This window comes from Lolium perenne, chromosome 5 (assembly GCF_019359855.2).
Source record: "Lolium perenne isolate Kyuss_39 chromosome 5, Kyuss_2.0, whole genome shotgun sequence".
NCBI classification, from domain to species: domain Eukaryota; kingdom Viridiplantae; phylum Streptophyta; class Magnoliopsida; order Poales; family Poaceae; genus Lolium; species Lolium perenne.
Window position 1 is genome coordinate 194,515,187 of NC_067248.2, and position 6,842 is coordinate 194,522,028.

Genomic DNA, 6,842 nt, shown 5'->3' on the forward strand with positions numbered 1-6,842 from the left:
CAAAGCCTCTTTGGCAGTAGATGACACCGGTATGTCTTTAATCAGGGAACGATGACATCCTCCGGTAGCTTTTACATCATCTTCTGCTTTGGCCTCAGAGCTTCGATTAAAGCTATTGTGGTTCGGGTGCTCCGAATTACTGCAATGCTTTTCAAGGAATCAAAACTTAAGTTCTCATTAATAAAGTACGCACGGGACTAAGGGGCGAAAAAAGGGAAAGGCCCTGTTGAAAAGAAAGGAAGAACTAAATACTATCCATCCGCTTAAGCAAGGAAAGGGTTCTTCTTATCTTCCGGCTTGTCCACCGCGTCAGCGATTTTGGGAGTGTTGTTGAGTTCGTCAGGAGTCTTGGCGGTGATTGCCGGTGTCTTGCTTTCTCCTATGACTGCTCTGCCTTCAACTGCCAAAGCTTTTACTGTCGAAACTTCTAAGGCAAGATCGGCTGGCTTTTTCTTCGTCTTTCCGCCGCGTTCATCTTCCTTATTATCGTGTGCTGATGACTTGGAAGGGAGATCGTTGATTTCCTGATTTACCCCAAACTTCACAGCAATCCTCTGAAAGTCGCGATCACAATTGTCTGAGCGTGAGAAACTTCCATAGACTGTGATGTTTGTCCCGTTGTTCCCAGGCATTTTCAGCTTGAGGTATGCGTAATGCAGCACAACCATGAACTTGGCATAAGCTGGTCTTCCGAGTATAGCGTGGTACTGTGATTCCCAGTTCACGACCCAAACTCGATCTTTTCCTTCCTGAAGTTGTCGGGTTTGCCAAAGACGACGTTCAGGTAAACTTTGCCAAGAGAGTACGCTGGTGAAGTGGGGAGAATCCCATGAAAACAGGTGTCGGTCTCTTCTAGCATCCTCATGGTGATCCCCATACTTTTGATTGTGTCGACGAATATCAGGTTTAGTCCGCTTCCACCATCCATGAAGACTTTGCTCATCTTGAACCCCCCGATTTGCGCCTCGACTACTAAGGCAGCGTGTCCTGGTTTCGGTATGGTCATCGGGTGATCCGCTCGGCTGAACATAATGCTCTGAGATGACCACTCGACATACTCAGGGATGTTCGCCATGATACTTTCTGCCAGATTAATTTCTCTGGTGAGCTTCTTCATTTCCCTTCTCGAAACACCTGTCCGATGGATCATGCTCATCTGCCCATGTGGTGGTGGGAACGACTCGTTGGGGTTGTGAGGCTGCGCCTGTTGGACCTGGTGCTGAGGTGGAGGTGGTGGTGGTGTTGGCAGCTGCTGCTGCTGGATGAGCTTCTGCATTTCGATGAACTGTCGACAATCTCTGAGGAGGTGACTTGACTTCGTCTTGTTATCTTTGGAGTCGACGTACGAGTGCAGGTAGCAGGGAGCATTTATTTGCTCAGCAAAAGGTAGCTCGGGAGTTCTCTGTGGCTGTGGTTTGTAGCTGCCGCGATTTCCAGAATTGCTCCTATTGCCGTCCTGTCGATCGTCTCGCTTGTCGTCGTACTGATCGTCTCGCCGATCAGAGTATCCCGCAGCTACCAGGTTACTGTCGTCGTACCTGCGGTCCTTTCTTTTCTTACGATGGTCCCTCCGTCCACCTGAACCGTGCTTTGGCTGATCGTCGTCTTCATCGTCACTGCGCTGTCGAGGCTTTCATACGTTGTCTTCGCCATCAGCCCAACTGTTGGCGATTTCCATTAACTTGGTTATGGTTTTTGGCTTCTTGCGCCCGAGCTCTTCTATATAGGTTTCACGTCGGATGCCATCGCTGAAAGCATCAATTGCTCTATCCACAGAGACATCTTCGGCAGCGTTAAGGAGCTTGGTGAATCTCCCGATGTAGGCGCGCATCTACTCCTTCTGCTTTTGCTGGCAGTGTCGTAATTCCTCGATCCCGACAGGTCTTTTGTATGTTGCGTGGAAATTGGCAATGAAAGCGTCCACTAGGTCGTCCCATGACTTAATGGAACCTTTCGGCAGGCCTCTCAGCCAAGCTCGTGCCGAGTCCTTCAGGTAAAGCTGTAAACACTGCATTGCTGCTATCTGATTCCCCTTGTGCAAGATTACAGTCTATAAGTAATCGTCTATCCAGGACCTCGGCTCCTGCTGTCCATCGTATTTGGTAGCGTCAGTAGGGGTAGGTTTGAACTTTTTAGGCGGCATCGCCTCGCGGATCTTGTAGCTTAAACAATCGGCTCCCCTTAGCTCGCCGTCATTCTCCTGGCTTTCATCTGAGGTGTCGCTGTCGTATTCCTCCCTAGCGGCGCGTCGTCGCCTCGCTTTATCGATTCTTCTCTGGGTGATTTCGTCTCGAGCATCCCTCGAGCGATACTTTGAGCCACTGGTCTGTAATGTTGTTTTTTCCTTCCGTGGGACCAGGTTGTCTCCCAATATTGCGAGACTTTCTAAGGCGCCCCGGTGAGCTTGAGCCATAGAACCTTCGGGTCGTTGATTGATGAGGTACGCGGCGAGGTTAGCGGTTGCTCCCGCGACGTTTTTTTGGCCGTGGCATGCCCGCGGTATCCGTGGTCATGAAGGACTTAGTGAGATTCGACGTGATTTCTCTGGCATCATCTTCCGAAAGCCTGGATAACCTTGATCGGTGCTTGCCTACGCCTTGACTGCTTTGGGAGGCGCTTCCTCGCGAACCTCTCCGCCTCTCGCTAGATTGTTCTGCAGCGGTGATGTCTACGCACGCTTCTATTCCTGTAGACAGTGTTGGGCCTCCAAGAGCAGAGGTTTGTAGAACAGCAGCAAGTTTCCCTTAAGTGAATCACCCAAGGTTTATCGAACTCAGGGAGGTAGAGGTCAAAGATATCCCTCTCAAGCAACCCTGCAATTACGATACAAGAAGTCTCTTGTGTCCCCAACACACCCAATACACATGTCAGATGTATAGGTGCACTAGTTTGGCGAAGAGATAGTGAAATACAAGTAATATGGATCAATATGAGTGGGAATAGCAATCTGAAATAAAGATGGTAGCAAGCAAACATGTAACAGAACAGTAAATAAACGGCGATTCAATGCTTAGAAACAAGACCTAAGGATCATACTTTCACTAGTGGACACTCTCAACATTGATCACATAACTGAAACTACTCTACACTCTCTTGTTGGATAACAAACACCATTCATTGTGTAGGGCTACAAGAGCTCCCTCAAGCCGGAGTTAACAAGCTCCACAACATTCGGAGTTCATATTTAAGTAACCTTTAGAGTGCATGATAGACCATTGCAATTTAGACCGAGTACTAACATAGCATGCACACCATCACCGTCAGGCTATGAAAGGGGGAATAGATCACATCAATACTATCATAGTAATAGTTAACTTCATAATCTACAAGAGATCACAATCATAACCTATGCCAAGTACTACATGATGCACACACTGTCAACATTACATCATGGAGGAGGAATAGACTACTTTAATAACATCACTAGAGTAGCACATAGATGATATTCAACTAGATCACAAAGAGAGAGAGATGAACCACGTAGCTATGGTAGAGCCCTCAGCCTCGGGGGAGAACTACTCCCTCCTCATCATGGAGACAGCGATGGTGGTGAAGATGGCGGTGGTGTCGATGGAGATGCCTCCCGGGGGCAATTCCCCGTCCCGACGGCGTGCCGGCGTGCCGGAACAGAGAATTCTGTCCCCCGAATCTTGGCTTCACGATGGCGGCGGCTCTGGAACTTTTCTCGTATCGTGGCTTTCGGTACTGGGGTATTCGCGATGAAGGCTTTAAGTAGGCGGAAGGGTAGGTTTAGGGGCGACGCGAGGGCCCCACACGCCAGGGCGGCGCGGGCCCTAGCCTGGCCGCGCGGCCCTGGCGTGGCGGCGCCTCATTGCCCCACTTCGTAATCTCTTCGGACTTCTGGAAGCTTCGTGGAAAAATAAGACCCTGGGCGTTGATTTCGTCCAATTCCGAGATTATTTCCTTTGTAGGATTTCTGAAACCAAAAACAGACAAAGAAATCGGCTCTTCGGCATCTTGTCAATAGGTTAGTGCCGAAAAATGCATAAATATGACATAAAGTGTGTATAAAACATGTGAGTATCATCATAAAAGTAGCGTGGAACATAAGAAATTATAGATACGTTTGAGACGTATCAAGCGGATAGGCGTCTCTCGAGGGTGGCTTGCTCTTTTGATAAGTGCTCCCGATTCTTTTCCAATATGGCGCGATAGGCGTTGAGGGTTCCGATCGAGGTTCCTATCAAGAGCGATGTGTTGTTAAGCACGGCCGTCCTGGCTGCTGCCCACTCTTCCTCTGCGATGGTGTAATCGCTGTTGTTGTTGCTGGCGCTGTTTTCAAAGCTTATTCGTCTGCTTGATCGGGGAGTATGATCTCCATCTCCCCTGTTTCTTGCGTTATTGGTGGCATAGACTTGATGGCGCGCCGCTTTCCAAGTGGCCTTCTTGGTGATGATGTCGACGCTGTCCTCTCCCGACGAATACTGGGCGCTGCAGATGAACAGTGTGTCGCTCGATCCCAACCCCTGCCTAGTGTCGCACTTTAAACAGTAGTATGAGGTCATCTCTGAAGATGCGAGGTTATCAGACCCGACTGACATTGAAGATGTCGACCGAGGGGTTGATGGCGAGGACGAGTTCGTTGAGTTGGTCAGGCCAGCCGAGAGATCGACTGATGATGACAGGCTTGGCCCTGCGGCCGGTGGTGGTGATTTCCCCGTTGACCTGGGGGCGTGTGGTCCCAGCAGTCGAAGGACTCCTTCCACGTTGACGTTGTAGTGGACGCTACCGAACGTCATCTCCATGTTTCCTTGCAGATCTGAGAAGGTTGAACATGAGGAGTCGCTGTGCGGGGTAAATTCGTAGGAGCCGAATCAAATTGGGCTTCCTAGTCTTGGCAACGATGGTGACGATGGCGTCGACGAAGCTGTCGACGACATGATTGGAACTGCCGATGTCGGGTCTTGTGCCGACAGTATCCCCACGGACAGCGCCAATTGACGAGGGTGCTCCTCGACAATGCCCTCCGATTGGGACTTAGGGTTGATGGAATCCTGTAGGCTGACACGAGACATCGGTTCGCAGACAAGCGGGGAGAGCAATTTACCCAGGTTCGGGGCCCTCGATGAGGTAAAACCCTTACGTCCTGCCTGTCTAATCTTGATTATGAGAATATTGGGTTACAATGGGGTGCCGAAGGTTTAGGCTGTGATCTCGTCGAGAGGCTAAGTGTTGCGGTGACCTAGCTCTTTACTTCTGGTGGCTAAAGTTGATAAGATTGATCGTGTCCCTCGGTAGCCCCTCTCCCGACCTTTATATAGGAGGCCAGGTCTCAAGAGATCTGTCCGGGTACATCTAGGTTTACAAAAGACCTAGCTCTAAACTTTCCTTGTTCGGCTCCTCTTCGTCTTGTTCTTCAAGGAATCCTCTTCGGCACCGTCCTAGTGTCCCACCTTGCCATCGGTTGTCTTTGTGGGCCTCCTATTGGGCCGTACAGGATAGGGCAATGCCAGTTACCCGAAGGGTAATGCCCACATCAATCGACGTGCTACAATTTAGCCTGTGCCGGTACTCCGGTATCTCCTTGAGTTTAGCGTACTTCGGTATACCCCTTCTGGGATACCGATATACTTACATTTAGCCATGAACTTAACTCAGTTATCCGGAATAATCTTTAAACCGGTACCTCGACAGCCTGAACAGGGCAAGCTTGCCATGCCTTTGGCATACCGGGGGCCATCCCCCCAACATTAGTCCCCGAAGCTGGTATAGTCCAGCAGATTCTATCCGACGGACCATGCCAGGTTCCCATCTTAAAGTACTGGTTTAATCCTACCGGTTTCTAGTTAAAAACCTTCCGGCGTCTCTGCTAAAACCATCCCGCACTCCCTCTGAACAAAACCTTCCGGTATACTTTTCCGGTAGCTTCGCCATTTTCCTCGACGAAGTCGAGAATATGTTGGAAATCGTGCCTGTCAAAGACATGCGCACTATTTCTAACGCCGCAGTGTCAGGGGTCACTTCCCTTCGACTCCCGTGCTCTGCTTAAATGCTCCACACCGGATCCTTACCGCCGTTCCAGATCCTTGTGGTCTTCGTGTGGCACTCCTGCGCGCTGCGTGTAGCTCTGCGCCACGTGGCGGCCCACGGGCAATGTGAAGCGGGCCAGGCTGCACCACGGCCCATTAACCCTCTTAGTATAAAGGGGCGCGACGGTTCCCCTGCATCGCCCACACTTCACATCATCCTCAACCTCTGTCAGTTCGTGCCCTCCGTCGCTTGAGCTCTCAACGCTTCCGCCCGCCATCGAGCCCTTGCCCTCCAGCGAACCTTCGTGAGGGAGCGTCAGAGAACTTGTTCATCCATTCTCGTCGACATCCTCTTCTTCTTCTACGCTGGAGCGCCGCATGGCCGCTTCCGCATCTTCTGCTCTCGCCGCCGCCGCTTTCCTCGACAAACTTCGGCGGATCCCTGGGCCTTTTGACGCCGAGGACCTCCGCCGCCGGCCTCAGGTGGGTTCATTTTGCTCAACCTGTTTTCCTCTCAGCAACATTGTTCCTGGTCCGGTAGATATTTATCTCCTCTTTTCTTTTGTTTTTTCTCTTCCTCATAGATCTTCGCGAGGGGATAGATTTGGGGAAAACAGTTTGTAGTTAGGTTATGCACTTAGCGAAATATGTCTTCAGAGGACTCCCTTCCGGAACTCTCCGCCAGCACCCACCATAGCGAGAGCCCCACTACCTCTTCCGGAGAAGAACTTCCGGTTGACCAAGCTGCTGACGGGCTCGAGGAGGACCTCGCCCAGACTGAAGAAATTACCGGTAGCTCTGCCCAAGCTACCGGTGACCAAGGAAAAGAAGCCGGCAGCTCGAGACGGGGCA